Source organism: Macaca nemestrina, chromosome 12, assembly GCF_043159975.1.
Source record: "Macaca nemestrina isolate mMacNem1 chromosome 12, mMacNem.hap1, whole genome shotgun sequence".
Taxonomy (NCBI): Eukaryota; Metazoa; Chordata; class Mammalia; order Primates; family Cercopithecidae; genus Macaca; species Macaca nemestrina.
Window position 1 is genome coordinate 41,374,813 of NC_092136.1, and position 22,455 is coordinate 41,397,267.

The window sequence follows — 22,455 nt, forward strand, 5'->3', positions numbered from 1 at the left end:
TAGTTGAGACTTTTATCTCTTGTCCTCCTATAATTTCTTTTATGGACCCGTCGGGACAAGTATTCCATGTTCTTTGGACTTAATATGGAACTGGATTAGGTACTCAATAGTTCTACATAGCTATGGGTTTTAATCTTTCCCCAGAACAGAAATACCCACCTTCAGTCAAGTTGTTCTGGGTATTACAGAAGATGGTGGTACCAAACCCTCTAGCGTAGGGACTGATGTCATAGGTATGCTATGTTAATCATATATTCTTATTAGTTTGCCTATTGACTTTATCATTTGGAATCACTAATTTAACAAGTTAAAACCTGACTCTTCTATGTAATAAAACAATTTTAGATATCTGATTCTTCTGCTAACTATGATAAGTACCGTTACTACTTTCCTTTTGGTGGAAAACTGTAGCCACCTCTGCTTGGCAATCCTTAGTCCCTTCCAGTACAATTGAAAATTGGGAGCCCATGTTTTAATTGAAGATCTCCCCACCAGCATACACAGTATGGTAAAACAGCATAGGACTATTAAGATTCTGACACACAAACAATTCCTCCAAATTAGAATGAAGGACAAGTCTTTAAAATCTCTCTCTCTCTTTTTAAATGAGTCATGTTTAGAGGGAGCATAAGCACATGATGAATCCAAAACATTTCCATCTCCCAAGTTTTTAAAGTAGCTTTTACTATATTATGTAAACACATTTCTGTCCTGCAATATCTGTGGTACAGATTTAGATCTAACTTTGCTTTAGCTAAGCCAGAAAATAAAACTGCAGATTGTCTACCAGAGCTAGATCGCTGCAAACATAACATTGTGTTAGGACATCTGTATCAATATATTCTGACTGAAGCAAAATTAAACTCAGTTTTCCTTGGTCCAGCACACTCGGATACTATTTGCAAGATTGTAGATAATACAGATGGACCAGTGCCTTTGGGGTATAATCTTTCACTTATCTACTATAATTTTCATTTTAATACCCAGACTATGTTAGGCTTAAAGTCCAGCAATTGTGTGAGCAACAAGAGGTTGTAGAAATTAAATTAGTTCAACCATTATGGAAAACAGTATGGCGATTCCTCAAGGATCTAGAACTAGATGTACCATATGACCCAGCCATCCCATTACTGGGTATATACCCAAAGGATTATAAATCATGCTGCTATAAAGACACATGCACACGTATGTTTATTGCAGCACTATTCACAATAGCAAAGACTTGGAATCAACCCAAATGTCCATCAGTGACAGACTGGATTAAGAAAATGTGGCACATATACACCATGGAATACTATGCAGCCATAAAAAGGATGAGTTTGTGTCTTTTGTAGGGACATGGATGCAGCTGGAAACCATCATTCTTAGCAAACTATCACAAGAACAGAAAACCAAACACCGCATGTTCTCACTCATAGGTGGGAACTGAACAATGAGATCACTTGGACTCGGGAAGGGGAACATCACACACCGGGGCCTATCATGGGGAGGGGGAAGGAGGGAGGGATTGCATTGGGAGTTATACCTGATGTAAATGACGAGTTGATGGGTGCTGACGAGTTGATGGTTGCAGCACACCAACATGGCACAAGTATACATATGTAACAAACCTGCACGTTATGCACATGTACCCTAGATCTCAAAGTATAATAATAATATAAAAAAGAAAGAAATTAAAAAAAAATGTATATTGAATTTCTTGTCTTCATTCATATGTACTTTTTAATACTATAATTTTATTTATATTCTTTCTGCAGGGGTATGATAGGAAAAGGGCTATGATTTTATCCATGGGAATGTAATCTTCATTCCCATGGTGACTCCCAGGTGCAAGGTAAGCAGAAAAAAATGACTTTATCAAAGGATTTAAAACCATCGTCATTCGTTTTCTAGGCCTAGAGACATGGCAGTTCTGAGTGAAATTGGGCTTTTCTGCAAAGTGGAAGAAAAAGTGTAGGGTAATATTATAGGCAATGAACAGTGTCTGCAATATCATGGCATTTATATTTATCATGTTCATACAAGGGAGGGAGAAGGCAATATTGAGAAATCTTGTGTAGAATTTATTATTCACTTATGTATTTAATTTCCCATCAATCATAACCTTCATTTCTTCATTTGATATAATGGATTTCAGTGAGTATTATTGTTATTATTATTTTTTTGAGTCAGAGTTGCAGTGGCACGATCTCGGCTCACTGCAAACTTGGCCTCCTGGGTTCAAGCAATTCTCCTGCCTCAGCCTCCTGGATAGCTGGAACTACAGGAACACACCACCATGCCCAGCTAATTTTTGTATTTTTAGTAGAGACAGGGTTTCACCATGTTGGCCAGGATGGTCTTGAACGCTTGACCCTGTGATCTGCCCACCTCAGCCTCCCAAAGTACTGGGATTACAGGCGTGAGCCACCATGCCCAGTCGAGTTAGTATTAAAATATTTTCCATCTTCTTTGAAACTACTACCCATGTACATGTTGCCAAAATTATAATAACAGGATATTATTTTTCTGTCCTTTTTACTGCAAGTTGAGTGTGAAGTTTGAGGACTGCATGATGTGAGTTGACAGATTCACTGATGGAGAATGCAGTTTGCTGTGGAATCTGGGCTCTGTGATGTCCCTGATTTTTGAAATGCCGTGTACTAGGAATAACTTCACAAATCTGATGATAGAGTTTACTGATTCTCCACTTCAGTGCTATTCCCTAAAAGAAGGAAAGCTTAATGGCCATTTTTATCCCTGATGAGGTACAATGTAGGTATGCAGAATGTTCTCAAAGGTTTGCCCTTGACTTATGTGCTAGTTTCTATGTTGATGGGGGAAATGTGATGATTCTGTTGACTTACCTTCTTTCCCAATTTCTGCTTGTTTGAAACCACAGCTTTTCTATATGTTAACCTTAAGGTTAACATACATTAACATTTTTCTGCTTCTTTCCTTGGCAAGAAGTTTAGGCATAGATTTATAAATATTTCTTAGTTTATAATATTCTTGCTCTTATTATTTCATTATTACTGTTACTATTTTGGTTAGTTTTAGTTACTTTTTTATTACATTAAATATTCAGGGAAATAAATGCTGTCAACCTGCTATACATCATCATCTTTGCAAAACTGTCTTCTGATCAAATCATTTTTCTGTGTATTTTAATGAATAATAGATTAAACAGAGTTGCAGATTTGTTGTTAAAATACTTTGAAATTCATCTCCTTGTATTCCTACTGACAACATTCTAAAAGACCCTTTAACTCAAAACAAGATATGTGCAATGACTTTCTGAGAGTGCTGCATGCTTTAAATTTTTTTCCATTATTCCTCAAGATCTGTAATAATTTTATTGTTCATCAACTAAATTTTTAGCTTGGAATTTATAGACTTCAATAGAACTTGCCTTCTCTTGCTTTATCTCCTGTTGTTTTTCCCTCCCAAGGAAGGCAAGAATATAGTAATTTGCATGTGAATTCAGCACACTTGATAAGGGTACTTTAAGTGCTGTGATAAATCAGAACCTAGGTCATATGAACAAATAGCAATAATGAGCACTGAAATACAGTTATAACACATTCTGCTGAAGCACTAAGGGGATATATGCATACTACCACACTTTTCACTACTGTTTGTATCTTAATTGTAAACTGCCTTTCATCCAAAGATCTACTTGAGTTGTTTCACTCATGAAACCTATTTGAATTGTTACAAATTCTGAGCCATTTTCTAAACTCCTGTAAACATTATGTGTCTAAGCCACTTATTTGATATTTATCACATGTTCTCTTTTATGAATATATATTGTTATAAATATACGTATAAGTATATAAATTTATGAATACATATATATTTGTGAGCTCTTTTTCTTAACATGTGCTTTTTTTTTTTTTTTTTAATTGCAATGCTATGTGTCTTAGAGCTCTGTGATATTTTCAGATTCTAACAGTAGACGTTGTACACAGTTGGTGTTTGGCCAGTATTTACTGATGATGAAGCTAATACATAGTTTTATTTTTCTTCTGATGGAGAAATGAGTATGTCCATAAATAAAAACAAAATGTCTCTAAAAACATATATAATATTCACATTAATGAAAAGGACTTGAGTGGGAACATTAAACTCTCAAATTCTTATTTTTTATCACTTTAACTTTTGGGACATCCTTATTCCTAAGGTACTCTAGAGTTAAGGGATAGTGGTTTAGTGGATTAGATGTATAACAAGGGCAGAAATCTTTATGCTTATAATAAGCGGAAAGAAATGTCATTTTTTTCCTATGATGGTAAAATCACAGATCTCATGATATTGTAAACTTAAAAATAGCATAAGAATTTTCTCAGGAAACTTTTATGAAGTATTACTTAAATACACTAAAATACGCCTTCAAAGGGGCTGAAGTAGTGATGAGTAAAAAGTCTCCCCCCCAACAACAAGAAAAAAAGAAAAGTGAGGGATGTGGATTTAAGGAAGGATTCAGCTATATCACAAACCCAATATGGAGAGAATAATCAGTGACTAAAACCAGAAAATAAATTATTTGGAAATGTGGTTAATCTTTCCATTTGCACAAGCAAAGCTACCAGGCATGGTAGTGCATATCTGTAATCCCAGCTACTTGGAAGGCTAAAGCAGGAGAATCACCTGAACCCAGGAGGAGAAGGTTGCAGTGAGCAAAGATCATGCCACTGCTCTCCAGTCTGGGCGACAGAGTGAGATTCCGTCTCAAAAAAAATAGTGCCTTCTTTTCCTTATCTCTTTCCTTATCTCTTTCTTATTGTCACTCTTATTTTACAACTCTCTCTTTTGTTGTTGTTATTTCTCCTTATCCTCTATTGAAATATTAGAAATATTACCTTTAAATAATTGTTCTATGAAGGGAAAAGAACACAATATGTCTCTTATAAAACAAATTTTCTTTAAAACAATTTTTTCCTTAATATTAAACCCATGCATTTCTGTTAAAGGGAAATAATCCTAAGAAGAGATGCAACTAATATAATCTTAGGGTTTAGAGAATGAGAGGTGTCATTTATTTGGATGGTGGGGAAAGAAATAGGGAGATCAGAAAAATTGTATAAAAGGGCATTATTAGTGGTTTTCCTTGAAGGAAAATAAAATTGAAATATGCAGAAATTGATTGCTACATAGAAAAAGGAAGGTCATTCCAAATAGAGCCATCAGTCTAGAAAAGGCAAAATAAAGGAAAAGTTCATGTCACATACAAGGAAGTATTCCATTAGGCACTGTTATGGGTTGAATTATGTCTCCCAAACAAGTCTTACACTGAAATCTTAACCACCAATAACTCAGAATGTGACCATGTTTGAAAATAGGGTCTTTACAGTGGTAATTAAGTTAAAACAAGGCCATTATTGTGGGACCTAATCCAATATGATTTGTGTCTTTAAGAGGATATTTGGACACACACATGAGCAGAAGGAAGAGGAACTTCAGGGAAAAGATGGCCATTTACAAGCCAAGAGGAAAGGCTGGAAACAAATTCTTTCTTCGCAGCCCTCAGAATAAGATAACCCTAGCAACAATTTGGTCTCAGGATTCTAACCTCCAGAATTGTAAGAAAATAAATTTATGATGATTAAACCACATGATCAATAGTATTTTGTTGAGACATCCCTACCAAATTAACACAAGCACCTTAGGAGATGATTTTAAGTGGTACATGGCTATCCATTTTTAACTCAAGTTTATGTGTTTATTAAAATGTATACTAAAAATCAATGAATAACTGTGATTTCAAACCCAATCTAAATTAGAATGTTACTAATGCTATTGATTTTAACAAGGCAATGGTAAATAAAAGTAGATGGAGGGATTTATCTAAAATCACATAAATACAAATATCATATAAACTATAAAAAATGTTACATAAATAGTAAAGCTCTTGAGGATGGTAATGCTAATAAAATGCTTAAAATTCTGGACACAGTTAAAAATATTAAGGGTAATTCAGTCTATATCCAGCAATCTTAGAATTAATGATTTTAATTTTGTATTTTAAAATAGCACTAAATGTCTACCACAGGTAAGGATTTGTAATTTGTTAACATACGAATCTGAGTCACATGTACTGTGAAGCCAGTAGGTACAAATAAGATAATAGACTAAAGAAGAAATATAACACGCTGACAGGATTGGCATATAAGGGTTGTTATAATACTCTTTAAGCCTCTTTAAGACTTACAATGTCATATAAATTTGTATGTAAGCTTTAATTAATTAGATGTCATCAGCATATTTGTCAATTTAGAAATTTAATGGATCCTTTGTTTTTCCTATATTCCACTGCTTAGCACAATGCGTAGCTTGATTCTTTTGTCTTAATTGAATTGAAGAAATATATCTAATTGATATGAGCATCTACTATTTTGATTTATAGGAATAGAAACTGTTACTGAGAGTAGCTTATAATGATGTCCAAATTATAAACTAGGAAGTTTGGAATTTAATATTTGTTCAATAAAATGGTTGAAGTTTCTTTTCAGCGAAGGAAGCACATATTCGCAGCTAATGCAGAAACTCTGATGCAATATGACCTGTGATGCAATATGTCAAAGATCACAGGGAAGAAGCTAAGTCAGATGATAAAAGGGCTGTTGAATAACATAGGTGAGGCAAAGAGTTTGAAATCATTATATTCTGATGAAAACATAGGCAAGAAAGTTTGGAGAGTGTCTTGAACTATATCCTGGTACTCTTCTGGGGTAGATGACAACAGAGTATAATAAAAGATCTATAGTATCTGTGAGCTGGGAGAAGGAATGGACAAGGAAAGAGAGCTAAGAAAGAGCCAAGGGAGAGTAGAGGTGCACTGTGGTTCAGCAAAATTTGTCTTTTGTCTGGAGCTGCTTCAAAACCTAACTGTAGACTGATAGAAAATAAAACATGGTTTATACACTTTAATACAAACTTAAAATACTTCTACTTCTGTGGATTCAATTTTGTCAAACTCAACAAGGAAAAAGAAAGTTCCAATAGAAAAATTTACCCTCTTTTTCTTTTCCTTTCTCTCAGATTTTAGCACGTGGTTCAGAGGAAAAATGCTGCAAAAAGTTACTTGGCATATTTAATTTCCTCAATCCTTCTATGTGGGTGGTTACTATGACTATCATTATGACATTATCTATTATAACTGTGATTAATGCAATTCATTTGAAATATAACCTAAGCTGTTATTAAGTTCAAAATCTCATTTACAATTGAAGTGGAATATTTAACATTTATTTAACGGGTTACTTACAATCTCTCAAGAGTATCATGGAGAAATAAAATGATAACATAGTTATTAGAATTCAGACTTAAAGTTATATCATTAAATATTACCTGATGATGATAAAAACTAATAAAATGCTACACATTTGCATCACACTTATAAAACATATTTTCATATTGAATATCTCAACTAATTCTCATAGTAAAACAGTAGTATAGTCCTCACGTCCATTTTATTTGTAAGAAAACAAAAGCTCAGGGAGATGTTGCATGTCCAAGGTAACACACCTACTAAGTGGCCAACAAGATTGAAATCCCTGCCTTCTTATTCCATAGAAGCTCCAACATCCTTACAGCAATAATGTAAAAACATTATTGCTTCAATAATTTTAAATTTTAAATTTAAACTTAAATACACAGGCAAATTTTGAAATACGTTTTTTGGCATTACACTATTTCCATTTCTCTTTTCTATAAACAATTTTCTGTCTATTTTTTCCAGGATTCATCTTCCTTTAATCTAACAAAGATGCATGCATTCCTATCCAAAACTTTCTAAAGTAACATAAAAATAATATTGGAACCGATAGCCACCTTTAACTGGCTGCAGAATTGATAGAGTTGAGGAATTGCTGTGACACATTTGTGCTTTCCTTCCTTGCTCACACTGATTTTTCAACTCTAACCATAAAAGTTTTTGGCCTGTTAATAGTATTATAAAAATATTTTGTTTGGATGGCTTTCCATGAACTTTCTTTTCTCTATTTCTTCATCTACATATGCTACATAAATAGTAACACGCTAATTAAGATTGTATTTGCATAGTTGGGTCACTAAATCTAACTAACCTTATTTTAGTTACTAAAAGACTACAAAACAGAAGCCCAAAATAAGCTAACCAGATACTCAAATACAAACACATATATTTGGAGCTGATTTCTGGGAAAACATCGTAATTAAATCAGAAACCAAAAAAAAAGTTTGACCAAATGAAAGTAGAGACATAACCTACCAAAATATTAGGAATACAGCAAAAGTTGTGCTAAGAGGAAAGATTATAGCACGAAATCCTGAATAAAAAGTTGGAAAGATCTCAAATTAAAAACCCAATGTCATACATGAAGAATCTAGATAAACAAGGACAAACAAAACACAAAGCTAGTGGAAGAAAAGAAACAATGAAGATCAAAGCAGAGCTAAATTAAATTGAGATCAAAAAATGTACAAAGAATCAATGAAATGAAAACTTGACCCTTTGAAAGGCTAAACAAAATTGATAATGCACTAACTAAATTAACGAATAAAAAAGGAGAAAAGATTCAAATAAGCACAATCAGAAATGGAAAAGGAAACATTGCCACTCATACCACAAAATTAAGAAAAAAAAAAAGATTTATCAGAGACGTCTATGAACATAACTATGAGCACAAATTAGAAAACATAGAGGAAATGGCTAATCTCCTGGAAACATACAATCCCTGAAGATTGAATCAGGAAGAAATTGAAATCCTGAACAAACCAGTTGTGAGTAATAAAATTTAATCAGTAATTTAAAATATACCAACAAATAAAAGTCAAACACCAGAGAGATTCACAGCCAAATTTTATGAGATACATAGTGAAGAGCCTTTACCATTCTTGCAGCAGAAATTCCTCCCTAATTCTTTTTTTTTTTTTTTGACTTTTATTTTCAGAAACTACGTCTTGCTTTGTCACCCAATCTGGAGTGCAGTATGCAATCATAGCTCACTGTAACCTTGAAGTCCTGGCCTCAAGCTATTCTTCCCTCTCAACTCCTGAGTACCTAGGACTACAGGCATGCACTAGCATGCCTGGCTCCCTGGAGGGTTTTTTGTTTGTTTGTTTTATTCCAGTAGTTTTTGGGATACAAGTGGTTTAGGTTACATGAATAAGTTCTTTAGTGACTCCCTAACTAATTCTTTAAAACCAGTATAATACTGATACCAAAATCTAGTAAGGGCACAACAACAACAATAACAACAACAAAAAAAAAAACAGAAAACTGCAGGCCAATATTTCTGATGAACATAGATACAAAAGTTCTTAAGGAAATACTAGCCAACTAATTTCAATAGCATATCAAAAAGATATCACAATAAAATAGATTTCATCCACTTGATCCATTATCAAATGGGATGCAAGGATGGTTCAACATATGTAAATCAATAAATGTTATTCACCACATGAACAGAATTAAAAACAAAAACTCTATGATGATCTCTTTAGATACTAAAAAGCATTTGATAAAATCCTACATCCCTTTGTGTCCAGAATTGGTTCCTTCTGGTGGTTTATTGGTCTCACTGACTTTAAGAAGGAAGCCATGGACCCTGGTGGTGAAGGTTACAGTTCTTAAACATGGTGTGTCCAGAGTTTGTTCCTTCAGATGTTCAGATGTGTCCAGAGTTTCTTCCTTCTGGTGGGTTCGTGGTGTTGCTGACTTCAAGAGTGAAGTCACAGACTTTCACAGTGTTACAGCTCTTCAAGGTGGCACAAACCCAAAGAGTGAGCAGCAGCAAGATTTATTGTGAAGAGCAAAAGAACAAAACTTCCACAGCATGGAAGGAGACCCAAATGGGTTGCCACTGCTAGCTGGAGTGGCCAACTTTTATTCCCTTATTTGGCCCCACCCACGTCCTGCTGATTGGTCCATTTTACAGAGTGCTGATTGACCCATTTTTACAGAATGTTTATTGGTGCATTTATAAACCTTTAGACACAGAGCACTGTTTAGTGCATTTTTACAGAGTGCTGATTGGTGCATTTACAAACTTTTAGCTAGACACAGAGCACTGATTGGTGCATTTTTACAGAGTGCTGATTGGTGCATTTACAAACCTTTTGCTAGACAGACAAGTTCTCCAAGTCCCCACTCGACCCAGGAAGTCCAGTTGGCTTCACCTTTCACCTTCATAATAAAAACCCTCGAACCCTAAACATAGAAGGAACATTTATTAAAATAATAAGAGCTGTCTATGAAAAACCCACAACCAACATTTTATGGAAGGGGAAAAGTTGAAATCATGTCACTAAGAACTGGAACAAGACAAGGATACCCACTCTCACCACTCCAATTCAACAAAGTACTGGAAGTTCCAGTCAGAGCAATCAAGCAAAAGAAGAGAAATAAAAAGCATCCAAATAGGAAAAGAGGATGTTAAATGATCTTTTGTTTTGCTGATAATATGATATTATGCATAGAAAACACTAAAGATTTCTCCAAGAAATATATGCTAGATTTGATAAACAACTTCAGTAAAGTTTTACAACAGCAAATCAACATATAGTAATAACTTGCATTTCTAAATGTCAACAGCACTCAAGCTGAGAACCAAATCAATAACTCAATACCATTTGCAAGGGTCAAAAAAAGAATACCTAAGAATACCTTTAACCAAGGAGGTTACAAAATCTATACGAAGAAAACTACAAACACTGATGAAAGAAATCAGAGATGACAGAAACAGAAGGAAAAAAAAAATACATTCTCATGAATTAAAGGAATCAATATCATTAAAACAATCATACTGCCAAAGAAACCTACAGATTCAATGCAATTCCTACCAAATTATAAAGGTCACTTCTCAAAGAATTAGAAGAAACAATTCTAGAATTTATGTGGAACCAAAAAAGAGCCCCAAAACCAAAGTAATCCTAACAGAAAAGAACAAAGCCAGAGAAATCACATATCCAACTCCCAACTATTCTACAAGGCAATAGTAACAAACTCAGCATGGTACTGGTACGAAAACAGACATACAGATCAATGGAGCAGAATAAAGAATTTGTAAATAAAGCCATATAACTGCAATCAACTAATCTTAGACAAAGTGGACAAGAATAAAGAATGAGCAAAGGACACCCTATTCAAAAAATTGTGCTGGATACATTGACTAGGCATATGCAGAAGAACAAAACTGGCCACTATCTTTACCATATTCGAAAATTAACTCTAGATGAATTAATGATTTGAATATTCTCACAATAATGGCACTAATCAATTCACGAAGGCACATCTGTCATTACCTAAATAGCTCTTAGAGATCCCCCATTTCAACACATTCACTTTGGGGATCATGCTTTGAAAACAGGATCTTTGGAGGACACATTCAAACCATAGCAGGGACCTTGAGAGTGCAAGACAAGACCTGATGGAAGTTCAGTGATTAACTTCTACTTCTAGGTGTCACCTTCTTCATATATTTTACAGGAATTGAGAGTACAGTTTGATTGATCTTTCTAAAATGGTAATTAATTTTGCAATTTTCATATCTCTGGGGTAATGTGTAGTTGATCCCACAGAAGCATGGGGAAACTTTATAGAAGTAGTTTTGATAAAAAGTATTACCTTTGAATATTTTTATTACACTTACTTTTCGCTTTTAATTAGACTTACAGCTAACAAGATCTGTTTTAGATATGCAACAGGTCACAATTTGAATCTCATTCAGAACATTTTTCGGCATTTTTCTCATGCAGCTATTAAATATAACAAAAACTCAGCAGATACATCTTCACCATAAATTAAAGACAAATCAACAGTTATCTGCCTCTAATTAATACACAGGTGATTATGCTGATTATGCTAAAGTTTTATTGTTTTAGTCATTTTTTTTACAGGTGGGGTATTATGCATGTGTAAAGTTTCTTTTCCTACTTTATTGTCAGATATCCAACCTAAGGAATCTACTAGATAAATTCAGCCCATTTCTAAATTGCTCAATGTGCTACAATGCACCTCCCATTATAAGTCCAAAAGCATTATGTTAAAACATTTATGTTGTTTTGAAATTATTAAAAACACTTGTATATCTTTATTCCACAATTATTTATTGAGGGTTTGTAAGTACTACGCTAGATTGTAGAGATATTATGTGGAAAAAATCCAGCCAGAAATAGTTCTTGCCTTCAAAAAATTTGCAGACTAGTGGAGAGTAACACATTAAGTAAATACTTACAAAATAAAGTATAATTACAAATTTATGTAACTGCAATGATAGAAAACTTCAAGAATTAAGTTAAATTGGGAAATATTGGGAGACAAAAGACAGGAAGACTTCTTTCCCTAAGTGACAAAGGAACTATATGTGTTTAGTAGGAGAAGAGTGATGGGGAAAATATTTCAGTTAAGGAGACTAGCGCATGCAAAGTTCTAGAAATTTAAAGTTCTTAACATTTTGGAGAAAATGGAAAAATTTTAGCCTAGGCTGATGTCTACTGAGAGATGTGGAAGGCACTGCAAAATGAGAATGGTGAACAGGCAGGTCATTGTAAAACACATGAAGAAATTTTAATTGTATCTTAAGCTAACATTAATGATATTTAGATAGGAAATGTTTGATCTTATTTCCTGGCTTTGGGCAGAATGGGAGAAGAGCCATTAATGTCATTAGGAGATATTCTAGGCAGAAAACAGTAGCTACCTATAATGGAGTAATAATGTGAGAATTATGATATATATGTGGATTTGAGAGGCATTGAGGATTATTCCTGGATTTTATGGTATGGACAGGCAAATCTTGGTGAAATTTATTAAGAAGAAACACTTTAGCACATCTCTTGTAATCTAACACAGAACAAATACATATCAGATAAAACTCTGAACTTTGATAATAAAAGATATATCTCCCTTTCAAAGTACTTTGGCTATGCATAAAAATGGACTGCACTGTAGGCCACATACTAAACCCTAATGAACTCCCTAGAAGAAAAGTAAAAAAAAACATTGTTCTCCACATGTAAAGATACAACTAAAAATAATAATAGAAGTAAAATAATCACATGCAGGTTTTCTTAAAAAGGAGATATTAATGAAAATGTACAAAAATTAAATTTCAAAATTTATGTTAAAAGTGATAATGAAAATCAAATAGAATCATGGGGTAAAGCTAAAGAACTATCAAGGAAAAATATAATTGGGTCCATAAAATAAAATAAAATGAAGCATTAATAAGTGCTCAATTAACAACTTTCAATTAAAAACAATAAAGTAAACTGAAAAAACACAAAACAAATGCTATAAAAAATTAGAAGCATAACATCAAATAATTGTTAAATGTTAAATATCAACAAAGATAATTCAGGAACAATTGAAAAATTACACATCATGACCAAGTGAAGTTAATTGCAGAATACAAGGGTACCGTGAGGTGAATATATTATAATTAATAAACTTCTTCATTGTAATAGAATAAAAAATAATATGATTATATAGCATTACAACAGATACTTGGCAAAATTCAGCATCCATTCAAGTAAAAGACAGTTAAAATAGAAGCTAATAATTTTTTAACAAGAAAACTATCTTTTAACACATAATATGCCTCTGCTGAAAACACAGTATCTTACTTAAAGAAGAAACATTAAATAATCTTTCACCAAACACAGGAAGAAGAAAAGGAAACCCATTATTTCCATGGCCTTTTAACATTGTTTTAGAAGAAATTGCCCGGCATCTAAAACAAATAATAATGTAAAAACCTAGAAGGAAAACAAAAAGTAAAAACTACTTTAGTTACAGATGATACAATCAGATACTTGTATTTTATTTTATTTATTATTATTTATTATTTATTTTATTTATACATTTTATTTTATTTTATTTTATTTTGTAGAAACTCCAAAACAATCTTAAAAAAAAAGCTAATCCTTTTCACAATAAGAGAATGTAGTAAAGTAGAAGGTAATAAAATTAGCATACAATCAATAGTCATTCTATATTCAAATGAAAATCAGGAGATATAATGGAAGAGAAAGTTTCATTTATGACAGAAGGGAAATAAAACACATATGGATAGCAAAACATATATGAGACAAAAATATAAAAGACTCCTGAAGTACTCAGAAAAAAGTTTATCAAATGGACAAATATGTAACACTTGTGAATAGCTGAAGGAAATGACATAAAGATGCCATTGTTTTCCAGGTGATATTACAGTTAAATCAATTCTAATAAAACATTAACCTATATTATATGATACTAAGATGAACATCTATGTTGTATAGTAGCCTGCAAATTATTTTACTTTTAATGATTAAACTCGAGAGTTCAAAGAAAATCTGTTAGAGATGTGGCCGGGCGCGGTGGCTCAAGCCTGTAATCCCAGCACTTTGGGAGGCCGAGATGGGCGGATCACGAGGTCAGGAGATCGAGACCATCCTGGTTAACACGGTGAAACCCCATCTCTACTAAAAAAATACAAAAAAACTAGCCGGGCGTGGTGGCGGGCGCCTGTAGTCCCAGCTACTCGGGAGGCTGAGGCAGGAGAATGGCGTAAACCCAGGAGGCGGAGCTTGCAGTGAGCTGAGATCCGGCCATTGCACTCCAGCCTGGGCGAAATAGCGAGACTCCGTCTCAAAAAAAAAAAAAAAAAAGAAAATCTGTTAGAGATGTGTTACTCCTGGCTCTGCCCAGGGACTTAGTAGGAGGGTACAGCTTCACTCATCTCTGCTGTTAGCAATACTTCAAGGGGGAATATATGGAAAGCACTGCCTTCAGTACTAATTTTATTTCCTTCATCTTTCTGCTCCCTCATTTTCATTTCAAAGTAGACCCTTTCAGTTTTTCTTTCCCTGAGCCGTGGGAGAAGGGATTTGTTTCCTCAATGGATGAATTGCTGAGAAGCCTGAGACTATTAATTGAATGAGTTAAGAGCAGGCATGAGCAGAATGTTGTAACTAATACAGGAAATACTCAGCGAATAATCAGAAAAATGAAGACCCTGCAAGATTAAACCAAGGGAAATTTCTATTTACAGAGGGTTTAATTCTGGGCAGAGAGGCAATAATTCCTTATTGACTAATTTAGCCTTACATATCCTCTGTGCATGTAAAGCCTACAGTGGCTTTATGTTTTTCCGTTGTCCCCTCTAAGTGCATTTTTTCAAATGTTCTGTGAACCACAAGAGACGGAAAGTGCAGATACCCCTAAGTCACATCAGAGTTTCTGGATATGAGAATTTCCAGCCACAGGAGTCATACAACAACATGGGTGGTTTGGTTCATGGTGATTTGTTTTAAATATAGCAAAAGAAATATTTTCGTGAAATCAATCAATCAGTAGTTACCAAAATCAAGTGAAGTTTTCTGTATATTTAATAAAGTAAAATTCTGGAGTGTACCAGCTGGAGGGAGATTTCCATCTTGGTAGGAGTGGATCCCATCTGATTTCACCACTTCTGTGTATAAAAATTCCTGCCAATTCCTTCTCAATCCAATTTTTCCCTTCCACTGAAAGTAGTTAGGGAACACGGCCTCCCTTCTCATATTGTTGATTAATGGGAAAGAGATTTAGAGCACTGATGAGCATTGGAGAATGGTCAATGCAGCTGAAACTAGTTAAGTGAAGTGGAAAGTGAAGGAATACATATGGGTTGTGGTTCGATCATGGCTGGAGAGAAGCAGCTGCCTTGGGTAGGTATACAAAAAATGGAATGTGTATTTATACTTTCTTTTGATATATTTGTTTAATGTGGTCTTAAGCATAGATACCTATACCATGGTATTTTAGCTGTAAAATATATATTCAAGAAATGGAAATACAGGTGATTCACAAGTAAATGGTCCTATTTAGTATATTTTAAGAATCAGAAAGGAATTCCTTTCTAAAATCCTACACTTCTCTCTTACATGTAGTTCTTAACTTTCTAGGAGATAATGTATACATTTATATAGTATAGAGATCCAAAGGCTAAATTTTATTTTGACTCTTTGTTGTTTATAGTTTTCCTTTAAGAGGTCTTACATTATTGTTGTATTAACTGTTTCTGTATCTCCAACTATCATTAAAAGTTGTAAGCTGGACTTGGTGGCTCATGCCTGTAATCCCAGCAATTTGGGAGGCCAAGACGGGTGGATCACTTGAGGTCAGGAGTTTGAGACCAGCCTGGCCAACATAGTAAAACTCCCTCTCTACTAAAATTAGCCGGGCATGGTGGTGGTTGCCTGTAATCCCAGCTAGTCAGGAGGCTGAGGCGGGAGAATCACTTGAACTCGGGAGGTGGAGGTTACAGTGAGTCGAGATCACTCCATTGCACTCCAGCCTGGGCGACAGAGTGGGACTCCATCCCCCTGCCCCCCACAAAATTAAAATAAATAAGTAAATAATATTTAAAAAGCGGCAGAGAAATACTGTTTAATAAATGTTGAATAAATACATGATTTATGGAAAGATGAGTGATTACATGAAGAACAGACAAAAGAATGGAAGTGCAAGTGCTCTGCAATTGCCAGATGTGTTCTGTTTCCTTGGTTCTCATTATATATTTTATCTAAATATCGTTAGTGAGAATTTTGCAATGATTCTGTTCCTTCTATACTGATAATACTTTATTTTAAAGCAAAGACATGGTGCAAAGCTACAGTAATCTTCCAAGTTGGATTCACCATTCAAAACCAGTCGCTATTGAGCTATTAAATTATAGAAAATAATAGATGCAGTGTAATCCGCTATTATTTTCTTTAAATTCTTCCTTCAATGAATATGTAAGTGCCCACTGTGTCCCAGGTCCGGTCATGGTTATGCATAAGCGAAAAGACTAACTTACTCTTCTTACTTTATGGAATAGCAGAGAAAACAATGCAAAACAAGCAGCTTCAACATAACAGAGTTGAAGTGAGAGTGAAGCATAGAATTGTACCCTTCTAAAAGTGGTCAAATGATTTAAAGTCTCAGGTTAAATATTAAAATTAGGGCACATAAATTTTAGGGAATGTATTTCTAAAGATATTTACACTGGAAAAACTTTCTTCTCTTGTCTCTATCTCAATTTCTATCTCATCTCTATTTCCATTTCTCTTCAAGTGTTTCTTCTCTAACTGAAATTACCATCACTTCTATTGACACCAACTGAGATGTCATGAACAAAAAGTTACTGATTCACAAAGGCATCATCTGTGGTGTCAGATAAGTGAATAAGGACCAAGAAGACATTTTTTTCATACAAAACTGAGAACAATGAACCAATGGATGATGAGATAGTGTCGATGAAGTATGTCTGCAGAAAAGCCTGTCCTAGGGGTTCTCCTCCAGGACAACTGTTAGTCTCAGAATAAAGAGGTGGTAGCAGTTCACTGTCAATAGTGCATGTAGAATATCCTAATATTAAATACACAAAAAATTTGCATTTTCAGCACTTCTTTACCAACATTGATATTTTAAATTAGCTACTCATTAAACTGAATGAAAGTTAACTTATTCTTTAGGTTTGGTTAATTTCATTGTGTATGTTTCTATCCGGTTATCCAGCCAAATGTAAAAAGTTCCTAATTATATTTTAGAACATTCACCAGCTCTATTACTTAATTTTGATAATAAAATAATTTACAAAATTTAAAAAGAAAGAAATGTTTCCTTAACACATTTCATTTATATTAAGGGCTGAATATAACATAACTTTAATTTGTTAATAATTCAATTATCAAAAATATACAATCTGTTTAAAATAAATTGTATATGTGTTACAAAAGAAATTTTCCACACTCTCAAGTTCTCTATCTAGATGGATATCGATACAGACACACATCTCTCACCCTCACATACACAAACAGATGTGGAAGAAAGAGTGGACAAGAGAGGAAAGGGGATTCAGAGAGAAAAAGGAGGAGAGAGAAGTAAAGATAAAAGATAGAAACATAGAGTAGAGAGAATAATAATGCAAAATAGGAGAACTTGGATACTAGAAGGACTTTAGGATATTTTCTCTCATTTTACAAGGAAGGAAAATGAGGCTCTGGAAGACTAAGTGGGTTATCAGAGGACACGCAGTGAAGTACTGGCAGAGACAGAGAACGAAAACTTTCTTATTTTTAGCCGAGTGTTGGAATTCTTGGAAACCAGGGATGCATTTTTGTTATTCTGGCACATTACTGTGTAATTATTCCCTACTCAATTTGTATTTTTTAATTTTTCATTAGTCATTCAAAGTACTGTGAATTTTGTCATTATTCAACCGAGTTTGACAATCCAACAGCTGTAGGAGACAATCTGATTCAAATTGATAAAAACCTATTACTTCATTTTGCCAACATTTAAGAAGACTTATTTTACCATTTTCACCATATATGGGTGATAATTTTTTTAAACATACAATAAACAATCAAGTTTTTCCTTTTAAAAATGGTTTCTTATTAAGAATATTCAGTAAGTCTTTAAATAATTCTTTTAAAAATTAAAAATTATTCCTCCATATCTCTATTTACATTTTATTTCAAAGAATGTAATTAGATCTGAAGAATTCTACTGTGACTAATAATCCTCACAACAAAATACTTTCAAGTTTTGTTGTTGTTTTTAACACATATGGTTGGATATGCTTTGCTTATCTTTATGTAACTGTATCTCCCAGGGATAAATATTAAGGAATAGTAAAGTAATGTATTTGGTACCTGGCTACCATAATCTTTCCAATTTAAGGTGACATTTTCTCCTCCAGGTTTGAATTATGAGAGGAGCACAGGGACAGTAAGCCAATAAGTGCATTTTTTCTGTTTTTATTGTCCTAAAAATCTCAATGAACTCATAGATATTTTAATCTGAAATTCTTGTAGCAAGATCTGATATTAGAAGTGATCTGTTCAGTTATCCAAACTGTTTCATTAGTATATCCTGTATCAGCAACCATTTAACTCTTTGCTGACAGTTCTACAGCATTTTGAGAGTTTGCTTTAAAAATATATGCCTGGTCAGATGCAGTAGCTCAGACCTGTAATCCCAGCACTTTGAGAGGTAGAAGTAGGCGGATCACCTGAGGTCAGGAGTTCTAGACCAGCCTGGGCAGCATAGTGAAACTCTGTCTCTACTAAAAAACAAAAATTATCTGAGCGTCCATAGTGTGAAACTGTAGTTCTAGCTACTCCGGAGGCTGAAACATAAGAATTGCTTGAGCCCAGGAGGTGGAGGTTGCAATGAGTCCAGATCACACTATTGCATTCCAGCCTGGGTGAAAGAGCGAAATGCTCAAAATAAAAAAAAAGTTAAAAAATAATAATAATAAAAAAAAAAAACAGAGAGAGAGAGAGATATGTGCATGCATGCCTACAAATTGGGAGAAATGCCACAGTTGTTATTAAGTTGTTATTTATGTTGAAAACTCATGTCGTTTTAAAGATAGATTTTATCAACTGGTATATAAAACAGATATGAAAGAAGAAATATGCCAGTTCTATTTCACAGTGATTAATAAAATCATGTTTTCTATACGTGAATGGTAAGACACAAAGCAGCTCTGTAGGCAGGCAAGATAAACAACTCGCACAGTCATTAAATCACATTTTATTTACATTTCTATTGATCATCATGATAGTTTTGTAGTTTCTACATAATTATATTCCACACATTTAAATATCTGTATAAAAAATCAGATAACTTCTGGAGCAATATTAGGGGAGTTAAATTTTACACTGAAGTATATGTAATGTCAGAAATACTTAAGGCCTTGAATATATATTTCATTTCAAATTTTCATTTAGCAGTTTATTCTAAATGCAGCAAAATATGTGATTGCCTGGGACAGCAGAGGTGTGAAAGGCTGCTATCCCAGTACCAAGTATGCCTCTGTGCTCTACAAGAACTGGCTGATATGCTGAAATGGCCAACTCAATAATTACTTGTTTTTGTTCTCTAATATTGTTCATGTCTTGTGCAAAATCATTAAAAATGGTTATAGTATACATTCAGAGAGAACATTCCAGTATGCTACAGTTTCTTGATGTTTCTTTTCACACTGTTTATAATCTTTATAATGTCCTTTGACTGCAAAAGATACTGTTTAAAACTGGGAAAAAAATGTTCATATACTGAAGATTATTCTGAGGAGTGTGTTATGTCGGTCTCAATGTGGGTTATTTAGCTAGTGGTGAAATTATTTTTCCTGTTTTCCTCATATATCTCAAATGTCCATGTTCTCTAAATAATGGTCAGAGATAAATCAATTTTGTGTGTTTATTTATCTTTAGGGAATAACATTTTCAGAACATATGTCAATTAAACTTTTCTGTGAAAAATAAATGAAAATTTATACTAGCGATTTTCTGTAAACTATTCCCATGACAATAAATTATTATACAATCTTAAAAGCTTGGTTTTACTAGGAATTACATGCACAACAGTAGATGCCAACAGAATAATTTGTGTTTTCTTTGATTCAAAAATTATATATTTTTTACTAAAATAGAAATGTTAGAAAGCTATTATAGAAATCATTAAATTATGAATAGGCAAAATATCAGTTGATGGATTATATAGTCCAAATGAGATATGACATAAGGTATAAAATTCTAAATGCTACCTCAAATTGTTATATATTTTCTTTCTCAGTATTGACCTTTCCCCAGATAATGCAAAATTATCTCCCATTTTAAAGCAATTTTTAATTTATAGAAGAGTCTTAGGAGTCAGGTCTTAGGAGTCAGGTATAGGCTTGGGTTCAAATCCCAGATCACTTTCTAATAACGGTGTGATCTTCTCAAATGTTTCCATTCTCCCCAGGCCTACATTTCCATATGTGGATAAAATGAACATTTTATTGTTTACTTCAAAGGGATAAGATTTGCAAGTTAAATAGCAAGATGTTTGATATATAGTAGATGCTTAATCAGTGTTAGTCCCAGTTCCTTTCTAATGTACAATTACAGTTTCACTTGTAAATGTGAATAAGTTCATGATTATTTATTCATCGCTTCGTTGTGTTTTAATAGCTCTTTGATCCTATTACCCATTCTTAACAGTGATTGTATATATAAAATCCCAAACCATTTAGTCATTTCAGATAATTACTCAGATGTCTTTGTTTGCAGTATGCTGATCAACAATTAACTAAATTTGATGGTATATTTTTGGTACCAAAAGAACCAAAGATTCTAAAACAAGGGCAAAAGTTCACAAATAACATTAAGTTGATCCCTAGACCTGTTGAATATTGAATCACTGATAGACTGGCCTACAGGTAAATTTGCATCCAGTTCTAAAATTGCTGTTCAAATTGTTGCACTAATGATAATTCCTCACATGTAGTCTGATGGAGATATGGTGAGAAATAAGGCTGAAGTTAATTAGGAGTCAGAACTTGAAGTTTCTTGTAAGTATGTCCTAGTGAAGTTTATTAAGTTATGGGTTAAATTAATTCTGCTTTCCTCAGTTGACCTAATTCTCTGAACAATGTTCTAATCCCACTGTATCTTTCTATCATAGAGTAATCTACAAAACCTACTGCCAGGCATGGGAAGCTGGAAGCTGGAAAAGGGAAGCGAGAATTCATTTTGTATTCTGGATGTAAGTACTATGTCATATATACAATCTGAAATATTTCCTCCCAGTCTGTGGCTTTCCTTTATATTTTACTTACAGTGATTTTTTAATAGCAGAAATTTTAAGTTTTAATGAGGCCAAGTGTATTATTTTTAAAAATATATTACCTTTTCATGTCCTGTTTAACAATCCTTTCCTGAAGACATTGTATATTTTTTCTATGTTTATTTCTGGATGTTTTATCATTTTAATCTTATATTTAGATCTCATTGATTTTGAGTTAATTTTTGTTTTTGTTGTACTTGTATTTGATCAAAGATCACTTTTTTTTGCATGTTCATGTCCATTTTTTTCATTGAAAATATCTTCCTTTCTTGTCAACCTTGACATCTTTGTTGGAAATCAGTTGACTGTATATGTGAGGCTTCATTTTTTGACTCAATTTTGTTCCATTGGTCTGTGCCTCCATTTTCTTGCTATATTTTAATTAAATTTTTGTTTGTAATTATTATGGGTTCATAATAATTAGGCATATATATTTATAGGATGCATGTCATATTTTGATACAAGCATATAATGTGTCATCAACTGCATTTTTTTGCTATTTTTAGTTGAACTTTTTGTTTTTATTATTATGGGTTCATAATAATTAGCTATATATATTTATAGTGTACATGTGATGTTTTCATACAAGTATATAATGTATAATTATCAAATCCAGGTAATTGGTATCTGTTACATCTAGATACCATTTCTCATTTCTTTGTGTTAGGAACATTCCAATTCCACTCTTTGAATTATTATAAAATATACAATAAATTATTATTGGCTATAAGACCTAATATTTTATAACTTTTTTACAACTATCACACTTGATTATTCTTGAAATAAAATAGTATGTGTTCTCCAACTTTATTCTTTTTGAAAAATTTAGGAAATTTGAGTTCCTTCATTTCACATATAAATTATAG

The 22,455-nt window shown here is 33.3% G+C and overlaps 1 long non-coding RNA gene across 3 annotated transcripts in view; it reads left to right on the top strand.

Annotated features, from left to right (window-relative positions):
• Positions 1-22,455, top strand: part of LOC105499100 (uncharacterized) — a 175,586-nt gene that overhangs the window by 127,851 nt on the left and 25,280 nt on the right. For 2 of the 3 annotated variants that reach the window (XR_011610302.1, XR_011610304.1), the window contains exon 3: positions 21,428-21,508. This is a non-coding gene — a long non-coding RNA (uncharacterized lncRNA). Of the gene's footprint in view, positions 1-5,397; positions 5,585-21,427; positions 21,509-22,455 lie in introns of those variants that run through there. The other variant, XR_011610306.1, reaches the window with a different exon arrangement.